Source organism: Ostrinia nubilalis, chromosome 17, assembly GCF_963855985.1.
Source record: "Ostrinia nubilalis chromosome 17, ilOstNubi1.1, whole genome shotgun sequence".
NCBI lineage: Eukaryota > Metazoa > Arthropoda > Insecta > Lepidoptera > Crambidae > Ostrinia > Ostrinia nubilalis.
In genome coordinates, this window is record NC_087104.1 from 2,065,590 (window position 1) to 2,082,927 (window position 17,338).

The 17,338-nt window shown below is 35.1% G+C and overlaps 1 protein-coding gene and 1 long non-coding RNA gene across 2 annotated transcripts in view; both read left to right on the forward strand.

The window, feature by feature from the left end:
- The first annotated feature begins 383 nt into the window (after positions 1-383).
- The window catches only part of LOC135079825 (pupal cuticle protein 27-like), a 363,223-nt gene continuing 346,268 nt past the window's right edge, over positions 384-17,338 (forward strand). The window contains exon 1 of the mRNA XM_063974440.1: positions 384-393. The gene's annotated coding sequence lies outside the window, so the exon portion shown is untranslated. The remainder of the gene's footprint in view (positions 394-17,338) is intronic.
- LOC135079625 (uncharacterized) lies at positions 3,272-4,651 on the forward strand. Its single transcript, XR_010258841.1, has 2 exons — positions 3,272-3,728; positions 3,819-4,651. It is a non-coding gene; the product is annotated as an uncharacterized LOC135079625 (long non-coding RNA).

Below are 17,338 nucleotides of genomic sequence, written 5' to 3' on the forward strand. Positions count from 1 at the left end.
ACAATGCACTGTGGCGGACTTAATGCCGGAGGGCATTGTCTGCTAGTCAACCGCGGGTCATGCAGAAAGAGTGGCGGCGGTGCAAAAAAAATTCATTTTGGAGAATACATACGATTGCATAGAATAAATGACATAATACAAATAAATATAATAGACATACACATAAATACATAAACATAAAAGTATTATAGATGTACACATCACTCATGTCTGAGATAACGAGAAAATGAAGAAAAAAGGTCATTCCTTGAAATGTGTGCGCAGAGCCTTTTTGAAAATAAATTTGGAAGAAGGTTTGCGTAATTTGGCCGGAAGGCCGTTCCAGAGCCGTACAGCGGAGACTAGGAAAGAGTAATAATTACCTATGTCTCGACCGCCAAATCGGAAAGGATTGGACTATCACATTCTTTACATTAAAAGTTAGTAAAGTAAACATTAAAATACGCCAGTATTGCTAACCCAAATTACAGTTACATCACAAACTAAACAGATGAATTAAGCTGCAAAATACACAGTCAGCATCATCTTTAAAGCATACAATTCCCCCAAAACTGCACTTTTATAAACTATAGCTGTATAAATCACTCGGATATTGTTTTAACAGCATCTGTTATACAGCTTGGGGCGTTTATCACCGAACATTTACGGTTAATAGCTTTATGAAAATGCGAGCTAAAATAATATTTGTCTTGTCGTTGACACAATGGAGCCAAATAAAACTCTTGATGACTTTTTGAACTCTGATTATAATGCAATTTAGATTTACAGTGTTGTCTTGTAGACGACCAAAAGGTAAGTGAAGTTTTGACATTTCATTTTATTAAACCAAACTGACACATCTAACTCCTACAAAAAACTTAACGGCAATTGTCTCTTTATGAAGCACCACAACCAAACTATGTGTAGGTGAATTATGAGCCGGAACAATATTAGTGGGTGAAATATGAAGTACAGTGCAGAATGCAGGGGTTTATGTGGTGTAAGTGGTTTTACTGTTTTGCTGAGCTTGTTTCTTTTTAAACTAATATTATAAAGAGGAAGGATTTGATTGTTTTGAATAGGCTCCAGCACTACTATTTGAAAAAATCTTTGACCATTAGAATCCTAAATTATTTCTGTTGGATGTACGGATGACGTCGGATGAACTAATTGTCTTGAATAATTTAAGTTTTTATAAGCATTTCACCAATTAATAATACCTAGGTTTGGTGGTCAGATTACATGCATAAAAATTACATTATTAAGAACAAAAAAATGATGACTAGGTAGGTACATCAATTAAATTATTTTTTTAATCCACAACGAGGAAGCTCTTGGCCTGTATCTCACCTGATGGTAAGTGACGATCAGGCCGAAGGTAGAAGTTTACACCACAAGTGGCACTTATGAACGTCAAAATATAGTAAATAATAAAAAAAGAAAAGGTAGCCCTTATGGGGCACTTTACATGTCTCCTTATCTTTTGGTCCCTACGGCAAACAACAAACAGACAAACATATGGCAAGTGCTGAGAAGAAACTCCGGAACAAACTTATAATTTGAAATATTGTTTTCAGTTGATAAATTAACAAGATTTTCCTTTCCTACTCGTATATTCTCATTCTGACAAACTTGTAAATATATATCTTGTAACGAATTAATGTTGATTGTTTGCGATCACACATTCTGGATAAGTTAGATCTACGAACTACACGACACAACGTTTCAGCGGCGAAGTTTATATTACTTCGAAAACTTCGACTAAAATGCGGTGTTGTCGCTAATTGTGTTAGAATCTGGTTTGTACGATCTGCTACAGTAATTTTAGTGACATTATATTTTTTGTAGGTAAAGTATGTTCTTTCGTTTCAGGCAAAATGACATCCATTGCTGGAAAAAGGCCCAAGCATTTCCACAACCACCAGTTCTGCGCTGCCCGCATCCAGTAACTTCCCGCGACCTGATCGTCAGTCCACCTAGTGAGGGGCCTGCCCAGTGCACAAATTAGGGGAGAGTTCGGTATATTGTACCGCCGGGTAAATTGTACCACCCTCATATTTCGTAAAGTATTTATTGAATGTCTGTAATTGCAACACTCAGCGATACACAACTAAAATCAATTAATATCGGCCATGTGGTTTTTGCCGTGACAATTAACACGTGTGTTTTATTTTGAAAAGTATTTTTTCATTGTTTTCAAGTAACTTTTGACAATACATGTTTAGTTTGTAATTTTGTTAAATTTAATCACAGGGTGTTTCTAATATATTATTTAGAAGCGTAAATTAGTGTGGATTACAATTATTTGAAACATTTTTCGGTATTTATAAGCTATATTTTTTACCGATTTTTTAAAAGCACTATCACCTAGTCGGATAAATTGTACCACATCAAGTTGTATGGAACTTTACCAAAGGATTTTGAAATTTTTTTTTAGTAAATCATATTTTGAAGTTATAATAGCGTAGTTATGTTTGACTAACAATAAATGAAAGCAAAAGACTGGCAAAGTAGATTAGGTACAAGTGTGCGTTACGATAATTGGAATTACAAAACTTGTACTCAAAATCGTGATAACGTGTAAAACAATATCGATTGTCTATGTTATTAACTACTGTTCCTTTTCGTTTCCTAATGTGTTAAGAATGTATCGTATAATGTTTTGCCATAGTTTTTTTATAGGCTTGAAATTTATTGAAATCCAATTTAGTAACCCTGTGGTACAAATTATCGAACCGGTTGGCTAAATTGGACCGAAGCTCTGAACTCGTACTTTGTTGATTTGTGCTAAATATACAACAATCATGTTAATTAATACTTATGAAATAGTAAGTTGAATAATGTATTTTTCATTATATACCATGGACATTAGCAAAAACAAAAGAAAACTATGTGTAAAATGGGATTGAAAAAAACTGGTCCAAATTAGCGGACTCTCCCTTACGTCTTCCAGCCTATGGTCGTCGCCACTCATGAACTTTTCTGCCCCAGCAGCTATCAGCTCTGCGAGAAATATGCCACTCACTGCCATTTGAATTAAGCAATTCTGCGGGCTATGTCGGTCACTCTATAATCGGGTGACATACATCAATCTGTGTTACATAGGTTTTACATAATTTCAATTTTATTTTAATCATTTTACTGAAGCAAGACTAAAATACAAAACGCCTTAAGCTTTGAATATTCATGTAAGTCGACGTAGATTCCTACTTTATCCACGAAAATAAGCGATTATAAACCTTTTGTGCTTATTTAAAGCATAATCCTTCTGAGCGTTGAGAGCCTGTGTAACGTTGCCGTTTGCTGTTTTTTCACAAATTAATATTTCTTCTCAATATTCTGATTTTGGATACCACTGGCGACATCTATTGGCGTGATTTAGAATTAATTTGCAATAGATGGCGCTTTTTGCTCAGTTAATTGAAATATACTTTATTGAAACATTTCCTAATGTTTTTATTTTGATTATTCTATTTTTTAATAGAATATTTTCAGTGTTCAGGAGATTGTTTTCATCATGGTTTTTATTAGTATTTGCTTTTTACCTAAGCGGCGAAACGAAACGTCTTGCGATGTCAATGACTTGCAGGCTGTCAGTTGAGCTGTCAAATCACTTTGGAATTTTGGTCGATCTTGCGCAACCGCAATTTTATTATTTTCGGGGATGTAATCCCCTGTGTTTTAAATCGTGTGTTGAAGAATGCATCCACGATAATTTCATAATATAATTTAAAATAATCACACATGAGGTAAGTTCCCGTCGGAGAATTTATTTATTTTTCGTGATTGATAATTTTCGTATTCCAGTACGTGGTATTTCATGTCATCGTTTCTTTCAGAAATTCCCTAAATCCTGTTCGGTTGAGGGTATTGGGATGCTGAAGACTGTGAGTGAAGCTCAGATTAGCGAACGGTCTTCGTAAGTATTTCTTTCCCATTGCGGTTTTTTTCATAACCTAATGCCACGTTCCACATGTGATCCTGACACTCGTGTTTTTCGTTTCAGATGCGGGAATTTCAGATTTCATAATTTTACAAATGTTTATAGTTCTAACATTTCATAGATTTCATATTTTACAATATTTTGTAGTTTAAACAATTTCAAATTTCGTATTTTACAATTTCATATTTTACGATTTTACATTTCATATTTTAGATATTTCAATATTTCATATTGATTTCTATAATTATTACTCCTTTCTGAACTGCTGATCTCTTCGCATTTCCTCCTTGTCATCAAACCTCTGTCTCTGCAAGAGTTTGAACGCTTTCCTGTCGAGAAAATGCAAGAGCTTCATCTGGTACTGCGCGCTTGAGGCCGTGGAGGACGCTGCTTGTAGCCTAAAAGTGTGCGAGACCCGTTAGACCCCGGAAGAAGAGAGGAACGTTCAGGGTAACGGCTTATAACCGCATGGCTTCCAAGGTACCCACTTTTCCATCCTTCAAGTAGGAGTCTTTCCGACCTGACATCGCGCAGTTATCTTAACTAGTAGAGTCTTTTAATATTTAGGCTGAGTTTTAAGAAATTTGTAGTGGCAATAATATTCACCAAACCGAACCTAATTAACGACCCTGAATCCCTTGAGATTGGCACTATTACAGTAGTTATTATAATATCGTAATTGTTAACTATATAGGAGCATACGAGATAAAAATAAATTGTGTCAATTGAGAGGGAGCTGTTTTATTTACATTTTCTAATTTCACACAAGGAACGGTAACTTATATAAATTTCTGCAAGCCGGACAACCTCTTTTTCACGTGCAGACAACTCACCATCTTCTCCGTCTGCACCGGTGGCGGTTCAATTCCAGTCACAAAGCCGCCAGGAAAAAATCCTTTCTTGCAGTGGCGCCCATCTTTTGATGTTTATTATTGCCACATTTTTTTATGAAGTTTATGGGTGGAAAGCCAATAATAGAAGCAACATTGTGTGCTGACTATCCGCTCATACACTTCTATTTTGTTGTTAAATATTTTTTTTATTAGGGAATCTCTCATGTGTGTGCTGTTGTTTGTCTTGTTATTTTTTGTTGTTTATTTTATTTGTGATGCCCACATAATTTTTTTTATTTAGGATGTCAACTTACATATTATTATGTTAACCATTATAACAGAGCGTACTACTCTATATGAGATTAGTTTACATGATGTTAGGTTACATATTTTTTGTGTTGCAACTCTTATTTTGTGTATTATGTTGGGACAAGTAAGTAACATTTTTTTTTGTTAGGTTATATTTATTTTATACCTACACTGCTTTTGGGCTTTATAGCTTATAACTTTTAGTTACTTACTTTAATTATTTTGTTTTTTCATACAAGACAAACACAGTTTTAGTATTAATTTTAGTGTTTATTCATTTGTACTAATATTAAGTAAGTACATAATGTATTTTAAAGTACCTACCTGGATATTTTGTTACTAATGCTAACTGATAACTTTAACGTTGTTTATGTACTAAGGTAACAAATTGCTTTTGTGTCACCATGGACATATAACTTTTATTTCATGTTACTTAGTACACATTACTTTGTATTACATAATGTTAGCATAATATTATAACCTTTAATTAATTTAATTTGGCTTAATTTTGATAACTTGTGGCAGATATTCCTATTAGTTATTTAGGCATTATACTGCAGTGTATTATAAGGTTTGGTACATAAAGTTATTACTGGCTAGTGAGTTGTTTGTGGGTACACTTGCTAACTTGTTAATTTTTATACGGGAATAACTTAATTGATTATTATTATGGTTTTGATAACAATTAAAAGTTATTAATTTTAGCAAAGTGCCATTCTCTTAAATTTGTATAAATTAATGATTAATTTTCATTTAACTTTTGGAAAATATTTTTGCCACATAGTTTTTTTTTTCAAAAATATTTTTATTAAGCTACCTTCTTCGAGGAAGTTTTTTTTTTTTTAATTATGGTTATACTGTGGGTATGCCAAGGTTCTCAGTGGTAGGACTTAGGATTTTTTTTTTCTGGGTAGGTAGGTACTTTACTTTGGTAACTAACTTGAGTTTAGTTTTTAGTTTTTTTGGACACAATCGTATTGTGTATTGTTTTTCTGTTGGGAATTTGATAGATTCTTTTATAGCAAAAATTTTTTTTTGGACACAATCGAGTTGTCGGGTATCTGCTACAGTTTTGCCTCGGTGCTTTATCTGTAACTTGAAAGTTCAGATATTTTTTTTTTCCCAGAGGTTTTATCTCTGTGTTTTTGTTTTGTTTTGTTTGAGTGCTATGTATCTCCTATATACATGCCTCGTTTGTTTTGTCTTTTCCAGGGATGACATCATGTGCTTCTATGCACTATTCCCTGTGTTTTGTGTTTTGTTGCGATGACGTCCAATTTATATTGTGGCCAGCGACATTTTTGTTCTGTGGTTTTTAACCCAGACATTTTTTCTAGGGATGACATGTGTTGAAATATACACTTTCCCTAGGGCCCACTGGATGGCTATTCCAGAAAATATGTTCGTAATGGCCGAAATAGCCTTACAACGTTACTGGGGATTCGAGTACCACTGGTTCACAGTTGGGACTCTATGGGTAATTTTGAATGCAGGTGGCTAGCAGTGTAAATTGAAACTGATGCTTACAGGAATGAAAGAGAGGTATGAAAGATGATTGTATGTTAGTGTTGGGTTTTATTTATGCTCGGACAGCAGAGATTGTTTTAGGTTTGAAGAACATCAGTCCTGGTAGTTGGTTTTCATCTGGTTTGTTGTGCTTAGTGAAAAGTCAGTTTGTTTTTGTTCCTGTTATGTCAGCATACCCTACAACTCGTTGTTTGTTTTCTCGATTTTTTTTTTTCAGTTGAAGTTTCTGCTGGAACCCTTTTTTCTTTTGAGGTCTTTCTGCGTTTAGACACATTTTTTTTTCTTTTTCAGTTTGTAGTTCGCTGAGGGCAGCTCAGATTCTTTCTCCGTGCGAATGTCTAGGGGGGAGGGTATTGTAACGTTGCCGTTTGCTGTTTTTTCACAAATTAATATTTCTTCTCAATATTCTGATTTTGGATACCACTGGCGACATCTATTGGCGTGATTTAGAATTAATTTGCAATAGATGGCGCTTTTTGCTCAGTTAATTGAAATATACTTTATTGAAACATTTCCTAATGTTTTTATTTTGATTATTCTATTTTTTAATAGAATATTTTCAGTGTTCAGGAGATTGTTTTCATCATGGTTTTTATTAGTATTTGCTTTTTACCTAAGCGGCGAAACGAAACGTCTTGCGATGTCAATGACTTGCAGGCTGTCAGTTGAGCTGTCAAATCACTTTGGAATTTTGGTCGATCTTGCGCAACCGCAATTTTATTATTTTCGGGGATGTAATCCCCTGTGTTTTAAATCGTGTGTTGAAGAATGCATCCACGATAATTTCATAATATAATTTAAAATAATCACACATGAGGTAAGTTCCCGTCGGAGAATTTATTTATTTTTCGTGATTGATAATTTTCGTATTCCAGTACGTGGTATTTCATGTCATCGTTTCTTTCAGAAATTCCCTAAATCCTGTTCGGTTGAGGGTATTGGGATGCTGAAGACTGTGAGTGAAGCTCAGATTAGCGAACGGTCTTCGTAAGTATTTCTTTCCCATTGCGGTTTTTTTCATAACCTAATGCCACGTTCCACATGTGATCCTGACACTCGTGTTTTTCGTTTCAGATGCGGGAATTTCAGATTTCATAATTTTACAAATGTTTATAGTTCTAACATTTCATAGATTTCATATTTTACAATATTTTGTAGTTTAAACAATTTCAAATTTCGTATTTTACAATTTCATATTTTACGATTTTACATTTCATATTTTAGATATTTCAATATTTCATATTGATTTCTATAATTATTACTCCTTTCTGAACTGCTGATCTCTTCGCATTTCCTCCTTGTCATCAAACCTCTGTCTCTGCAAGAGTTTGAACGCTTTCCTGTCGAGAAAATGCAAGAGCTTCATCTGGTACTGCGCGCTTGAGGCCGTGGAGGACGCTGCTTGTAGCCTAAAAGTGTGCGAGACCCGTTAGACCCCGGAAGAAGAGAGGAACGTTCAGGGTAACGGCTTATAACCGCATGGCTTCCAAGGTACCCACTTTTCCATCCTTCAAGTAGGAGTCTTTCCGACCTGACATCGCGCAGTTATCTTAACTAGTAGAGTCTTTTAATATTTAGGCTGAGTTTTAAGAAATTTGTAGTGGCAATAATATTCACCAAACCGAACCTAATTAACGACCCTGAATCCCTTGAGATTGGCACTATTACAGTAGTTATTATAATATCGTAATTGTTAACTATATAGGAGCATACGAGATAAAAAGAAATTGTGTCAATTGAGAGGGAGCTGTTTTATTTACATTTTCTAATTTCACACAAGGAACGGTAACTTATATAAATTTCTGCAAGCCGGACAACCTCTTTTTCACGTGCAGACAACTCACCATCTTCTCCGTCTGCACCGGTGGCGGTTCAATTCCAGTCACAAAGCCGCCAGGAAAAAAATCCTTTCTTGCACCTGTTCCATAAGTGGAACATGTTAACCTTTTAGGTTGGGCAATTACAGAGTAATCCCATTCCGAGGGTGTTTTAACATTTGATAAAATTATCCAGGATTTGCTTGTAAACCCTTCGGATGAATATTTCTAATCGAGAGTGTCGGGTTTTAGAAAATCGATTGTATCACCATGAAAATTAAATAGTAATCTAATGATAATAATGACAAATCATTTGACAATCATTTCCGGATCGATTCGACCTGCAAGCTTTCAAGAAGATACCTTCACCTTAAAGGCGGGCAACGCCCCTGGGACTACGGGTGTCTATAGGCGATGGTAATCACTTACCATCAGGTGATCCGTCTGCTCGTTTGCCTCCTGTCACATAAAAAAAAGCAATTGCCCAGTTATCGTAAACTGTAATCTGTGATGATGCCTTCTGACGCAAGGAATCTTAGATTGATAATGACACTGATTCGACCTAGCGTATTTTAGATACATTACTTGTGTCTCAACTACTTATAGGTCAGTAGAATAATACACAAAAAATTATCAAATCGGAAATAACAACTAGGAATGGAACCCAGAACTTTAAAATTCATGACTTTAAAGTCAGCCATATTCTCTTACTTTTGGACCATGAAGCTCTCTATTTCCGTACTCGCTATAGTGAAGCGAGAAATCACAGTGAAATATCACCGGAACTGATATCTGGAACGGTGACGCGTTATGAAACCTGCCAATCAGCCCGCCTGGAGCGGTTTCACTGAAATTCAGGCATCATAATATTTTTGGCATGTAATTATCGCTCGATTTCACGGGTGTGCTCCAAAAATAATAATTTTGCACAGTAAAGCAACGTATCTGGCAGCATCGAATTGTGTGAAACGGTAATTACAAATTCAGGGACATTTAACATTGTGCTCTCTCATCTACTCATATCGTACTCTTTTTTTTTATGCTAGACAAGGCAGGTATTTGACCGCAATCGCACCTGGTGGTAAGTGAGATGCAGTCTAGGATGGTACATATTATTATCTGCCCTGTAAGTGCCTCTTCACTCTCGCCTTGAAGAGGCCCGGATTATAGTGTTGTATCTTGTATCTATCTTCTAACTAACATGACTATAAAACATAACTATAATGTAGCTAATATTTAATGTAACAAATCTCTAATACATCTCATATTTCTCTTGGTACTACAGAACTACCGAAATACTTGACCCCGTACATTTTACTATTATAGTGATTACATTCAACTGTCTGTAAAAACATGAATTTTGTATCTCAAGTTACATAATGTACATTAAGTACAATGTAACTCTGTTACTGTTTACTCTCCAGTGTTCTAAATGTGTGGGAGTTTTATAATTTACACACACACCCACACTCATTTTAAATTAAATTTCAATTATTTATGACAAGAATTCTAACGTGACCTTTTGTAATTATTTAGCATGGAAAACCTGGATTGCACAGCTATAATAATCCTAAGCTTAATTGTTAACTAAACTTAAAACCTATTTAAAAGGCATTTCCTGAATTATCGTGTTCCATCTCAGATTTTGTCATCAAATTAACAAAATAATATTAAAACTGCCACCAAACTTCTCCATTCCTTTTCCAGAACAATCAAAAACATCCTCTCTCCCGTTAAAATCGGTAGCAATGCAGGAGCGAAGTGGAGCCGAGCTTGCAGTCAAGTTATTAATTAATTTTCCACTCCCAATAGGCACTCGTCGCTTTCGAATTACGACTCGATTCATTATAGTTCACTGTGGATGATGCCGTTTTCATTATCCGTGGATAGTTAAGGACTGTGTACACACATTTGGAGATATTCGTGCCGATAAGTATTTTATCAACAACCAGTATGATTACCATGAGTTTACGTTAGGTGTGCTCGCTAGAGACACATTACAGGTTATAGGTACAGTAGTACAGCGCCTCTAGCGGCTATTTTCAATAACTAAAATCTTCATAGATTTTTTTGACGCAGTTCGCTAGCGAGCGCACGTAACGTAAACTCGTGGTAAGCACACAATGTCTTCAGTGGATGATCAGAGGCAAATGGAGGATTTGGTCAAAAGTCTCCAAGCTGACCAGAATGAGAAGGCCTGATGTACGCATTTTGTCGTAGGTACGATATTGTCAATCTTCTTCGCCTACTCGTATTAGTATATCCTGATGAATACTGTAGACCTGAAATTGCACAAAATTTGATTATCAGGGGCTCAGATTAATCATTCACATCTAATTATACATTTTTATTATATTTTTGTTGCAAAATAGCCCTTATAAGATGCTACACAATATTTCCCACAACCAGTAAACCATCGCGTGAGAAATCTACAGACTGATCCATCAGACAGAACAACTTCACACTAGCGCGACCATCAGCGTGACGTAGCAGCAAAATTCGAGCAAGATGCACCAACCAATAAAAACTATAGTCGCATGGCCAGTTGAGAGAACGAATCGTGCGAAAGCCTTCGAACGAACTCGCCAGTTGAGAGAACGAATCGTGCGAAAGCTTTCGAACTTACTGCGTGTGAAAGAGCTTTATCACTACCAAACCGCGAGCCACCGAACCGTGCGACTGTACCGAACCTTTTCGAGTGATTTGGGATTTGACGTTTCGGATTAGCATACATTTTAGTTAAAGTACACAGCCAGTGGCAGTTTAAACTAGCCAGCTGTGTTCTTTGTGAAGCCACTTGAAATATTGGACTCGCTAGTTCAATTTCACAGTGTGATTTTAGCGAAGTAGCTACTGATTTACTCCGATTCGACCATTGAAGTAATAAATAATAATAAATAACTTTATTGTGTCTTTAACAATGTAATATTACTAGTACAAATTATACAGGGTGTTAGGTAAATGGGTATTTGAGCCGACACTAGCCCATGTTAACATTATAAATGGTATGGTGAGGTCAGAAAATTGATATCATTATTTTAATTTTATACAAATCAGATTTTATAAATTTCGTTTTGTATAAACAAACATTTAAAAAATAAAATGATGATATCAAATTTCTGACTTCACCATACCATTTATATGCTTAGGCTGGGTTGCACCATCTTACTTTAACTTTGACAAACGTCATAAATCTGTCAAAATCCATACAAAAAACAACGGTTATCGTCAAAGTTACGGTCAAAGTTAGGTGGTGCAACTCAGCCTAATATATTAACATGGGCTAGTGTCGGCTCATATACCCATTTACCTAACATCCTGTATATCAATGGATGATTTAAATGATTTTATGCGTTAAAAATAGAGAGCATAAAGTAAGTACTAAGTACACCAAAAATTATGTGAGTTGTGAATTATTTAATCACCTTCAATTTAAAATAGGTTAACAGTAACAGTAAAAATATTTAATAATCTTACATTATTTTTATTTTATGCACAGATTTTATTTATTTACGGTTATTTACAATGAACTAAAAATATGCACATTTATGTAAGTACAATTTAATGCTGTTGAATCATTGTTAAACAAATAAAATAAAAATAAAATAAAATAAATAAAAATAACTGGATAAGTTTTCATCCACAATAAGAGCGCTTGTAGACGTCCGTTTTTTTGACCGGACAACGGCCCGATTTTTTTACCGGATTTAGCGGTGGCGTATGGTTTATAATGAACGTGTGCACATGCATCGGACATAGGTCCGGCGAGAAAATTGACATCAAACAAAGGATATCCGTTTTTTGACGGTCCGTCGTCCGGTGAAAAAACGGACGTCTACAAGCGCTCTGAGTGTTAAAATAAAGTAACATGATCCTACTTATTTAATTTCTTATTCGACCTCAAAGTGAGCTCGAAATAGGTTAATGCCAAAGCGCAAATATCTAATATTAGCAATTCTAGGACTATAATCCACATAATAGTCAATAACAATAGTCGGAGTACTGTCTACATTCGTGTATTGACTATTAACAAGCAATATGAAATCAAATATAGACAATAACAGTCCTCGTATCTATGTATACAGTCAGGATCAAAATGTGACACCCAAAGTGGCCAAAAATTTCGCAACACGTCTTTGTTACAATTGGAATAAGGTTTTTTTGTCAACTTTTTGGCCACTTTGGGTGTCACGAACTATTTGATGCTGACTGTACAACGGTATGTCAAGCTAAACACTGCCTTACGTACTTGATATAGAGGCGATATTGCGACTAAAATAGGTGCATAGGTGACGCTGATGTGCCGTCCGTACAATCACGATACAACAAGCTAAGTTCTGTGGCGTCTTAAGTGGCCGTAATAGATGCTATATTGCCACAGAAATGAATGTATTCTATGTTGTCTTCCCTATCTATGTACTTAGTACCCCAAGCACAAACAACTCTCATAACCTTTTTTTTTTATAATAATGATCTATAAGTGCACACGCACACTACAATAATGACGCTAGGATTGCTCGGATCAAACTCCCCGCACCCCGCGCTTCCCCTGACCAAAAATTGGTGGGGCGCGTCTTCGGGGATGAAACGATCTATACCAGGAAGCATTCCATTGTCATGACAATCGCTGCTCTACGATCGCGAGATTATTCGTGCTTGGGTTACTGTATTCTCTACATTATTTCAGCATATTAATCTGATATCATCTCCCGATTGGGTCGCAGCTCCTGACAATTTAAGAGGCTCGTTGCCATGCAGATTGCGCGCCATTTGTAAACATTGGACTGTGCGATATCGACATTGGCGGTATTAGAATCGTTAGGTATAACAATCCATTAATATCATGACGATAATTTGCTGACAGAAAAAATATTAATTCTGCTATTAACTTGCGTTAATAATGAAAAAAATCTATAAAAAAGAGCGCTAGCCAATATGAAAACATAGGTTATATTTTGACAAATACAAATTATAGATTACCCACACTGAACCGTCCCAGCTATGACATTGTTAGGAGGCTGCTACTATCAATGCTGGATTATTAGTTCCGATTATTGCCACTTGGACAACCATAATTATAATTGTGACATTAGTGGGAGGACGCTACTATAAATCCTGGCTTATTAGTTTTTGATTTTTGCCACTTGACATTTCAAAATGTTTGGACTTTAATATTATTATCATATCAAAATTGTCTTGTGACAGCAATCAAACCGTTGTTATGACAATTGCAGCTCTACGATCGCGAGATTATTCGTGCTTGGGTTACTGTATTCTCTACATTATTTCAGCATATTAATCTGATATCATCTCCCGATTGGATCGCAGCTCCTGACAATTTAAGAGGCTCGTTGCCATGCAGATTGTGCGCCATTTGTAAACATGGACTGTGCGATATCGACATTGGCGGAATTAGAATCGTTAGGTATAACAATCCATTAATATCATGACGATAGTTTGCTGACAGAAAAAATATTAATTCTGCTATTAACTTGCGTTAATAATGAAAAAAATCTATAAAAAGAGCGCTAGCCAATATGAAAACATAGGTTATATTTTGACAAATACAAATTATAGATTACCTACACTGAACCGTCCCAGCTATGACATTGTTAGGCGGCTGCTACTATCAATGCTGGATTATTAGTTCCGATTATTGCCACTTGGACAACCATCATTATAATTGTGACATTAGTGGGTGGACGCTACTATAAATCCTGGCTTATTAGTTTTTGATTTTTGCCACTTGACATTTCAAAATGTTTGGACTTTAATATTATTATCATATCAAAATTGTCTTGTGACAGCAATCAAACCGTTGTTATGACAATTGCAGCTCTACGATCGCGAGATTATTCGTGCTTGGGTTACTGTATTCTCTACATTATTTCAGCATATTAATCTGATATCATCTCCCGATTGGATCGCAGCTCCTGACGATTTAAGAGGCTCGTTGCCATGCAGATTGCGCGCCATTTGTAAACATTGGACTGTGCGATATCGACATTGGCGGAATTAGAATCGTTAGCTATAACGTTTTGGGGTATCCGTATTCGGATTAACATGATTTTTATCGGATATGTCGTGTACAAAATGTAGGAAATTTTCATTAATATTTAATTTTATGCATTTCTAATTTTGATCTTAAATATTTTTTTCATGTTTGTTAAGATAATTATGTAAAACATTTTTATTTTTACCAATGATTTTGATTGTCTCAAATGAACTTAAGCCTTTTATTATGTATTTTTGATGTATTACCTACAAAAAATTTTAAACATAATTATGTGTAATTATAAACATTCGTTTTATGCAAGTTATTATGCAATTATTTCTAGCCATAGGTAATAAATTAAGATAATGAAGCAATAAGCCTAAAAATAAGCTAATTATTTCAAACACCCTTCAAATTGGGAATCATACGGTCAAATATATTTTTATCTTCTCCCAGTGCACACAAAAAAGAACATTCCCAAACAACACCGACACGTTTTATTGTTTTATCAAATAATAACCCAAAAGTACAAACAAATGAACAAAAATCATAACGAAAACGGTCCAGTCAGTTCCAATTAAAAAAAGTTAAGCCCAACGTAAACATTACAGCTCGCGAATTGCATTACATGATACAAACATCACTTCAAGCTTCACACTGTGGTATCTTAACGCTTTAGTAATAGGGTTCATATTCCAACAAAATGTGTAGTCTCATGTGCTGTCGCCTGTATAAACGCTGCTCCATATCGGGCTCTGTTAACCCTTTGTTGCTCGAAAACGATCCGGTCTATTCGACCTGTTCAAATATTTATATGCGAAAATTCACGAGTGATATGCAAAGAATCCTTTGTAGCAAAAAAATTTAACAAAATAAATAAATATTTTATGAACTCGTCACATATTGAAATTTAGGAATTACTTACAATATTATAAGAGTTTTTACTAAAATAGTAAGACACGGGCTTAACGCGACGTTTATTAATGAATTACATTAATGTACTCACGGCTTGATGTTTCATCTGCCTATGCTGCAATCTTTTATTACAAACTCTTGATGAACAAATCTTGAGATACCTATTTAAAATTCCACGAGCTAAAAGTTTTTAAGAATTGTAATAGGCAATTTCAGTTAATCTCTTTCGTGGTCAGATAGGTTTAATTTTTTTGTTTCTACAAACCAACTAACTTATTGAAGAAAAAAAATTTAGAAACGTGTGATTATTTATGTTAAAATAATAAATAGATCTCACTGTCCTTCACTTATATGGCTAATCTAATCAGCTACTATCTTTGAAAACGATATTTAAAAAACCCGTTATGCAACGAAAAACAAACCTCTTCCAGTGAATATAGACCCAAACCGCACTCAAAAGGTTAAAAGGCCGGGAAAAAAGGCATATGAAAACAATAGTCGGGTGAATGGTGCGGCGCGGCCATAACAGTAAAGGACGCACATAACAATAAAGGTGGCATGGCGGGCGTTCTCGCACTAGTTTTTGTATGATTGCCATGAAATGGGACGTCGGGGAGGTTTTGGACAGTATTCATTTAGGTATTTACTTGAGCGTTTTTTCGGCGATACGTCGGGCGTTGAAGGGGTTAAATGAGAGGTCATACAAGTAAACGGCAGGCAAATCAAACATAAATAGATCTAAACTACTATCGTTGTAGTGATTTACTTTTTTCCTCCGTTCCTAGCTTTTAATTTGACAATCTAGGAATATTTAAAACTGGGATTCTTTAGTATTGAGTTATTGACAGTTTTGATAATATCATCATCAAAATCAGGTTCTTGTAGTTAACCTACAAATTATTAACTGAAAAAAGAACTAGAAGCGTAGCGTAAAATGTCCAAGGATATTTATTTATTTATTTATTATTTATTTATTAACTTGGCAGAAGATTATTTAAAAACTCTGTCTTTATAAAGACTTGTCTAACAAAATCAAAATCAAAAATATTTATTCAGTTTAGACCACAAGTGGCACTTATGAACGTCAATAGAAAATATAAAAAAAAGAAAAGGTAGCCCTTATGGGGCACTTTACATGTCTCCTTATCTTTTGGGCCCTACCAGCGCTTCGAGACAAACATATGGCAAGTGCTGAGAAGAAACGCCGGAACAAACTCAGTCACCACTTATTGCCAGGAATTATCTAACGGTAAGAATAGTCAAATTTAAGTACATCAAATATGTGCAGACTGAACTGACCACGCATCCTTGTCATCAATATAGTCTCGAACCTTGTAGTACCCTTTGGACATAAGGGTATTTTTTATATGTATCTTAAATTTGTTTATTGGCAATTCGACAAGGTTGTGTGGTATTTTGTTAAATATGGTAATACATTTCCCCAAGAATGAATTACCTATTTTATGCAACCTAAATGATGGAACAGCAAGTTTATTTTTATGTCTCGTGTTAAATGAGTGGACGTCACTTTTCTTAGTAAATAAATGTATATGTTTACGGACATACATAATGTTATCAAATATGTATTGCGAAGCCACAGTCAATATATTGATTTCTTTAAAAACTTCTCTAAGCGAGTCACGTGGTTTAAGACCGTATATTGCCCGGACAGCTCTTTTCTGTAAAATGAAAATTGATTCTATGTCTGCTGCTGAGCCCCACAGTAAAAGACCATAAGACATAATACTATGAAAATAACTAAAATATACAAGCCTTGCTGTTTCAACATCAGTCAAGTTTCTGATCTTTCTCACCGCAAAGGCAGCTGAACTAAGTCTTCCCGCCAATGCAGCAATATGGGGGCCCCATTGTAATTTACAGTCTAGGGTAATACCTAGAAAGACAGTAGAGTTTATCAGTTCAATGCGTTCATTATTTACTGTAATATTAGTATTAACTTGTTTGACATTAGGCATAGTGAATTTTAAACATTTAGTTTTTTTTGCGTTTAATAGCAAAT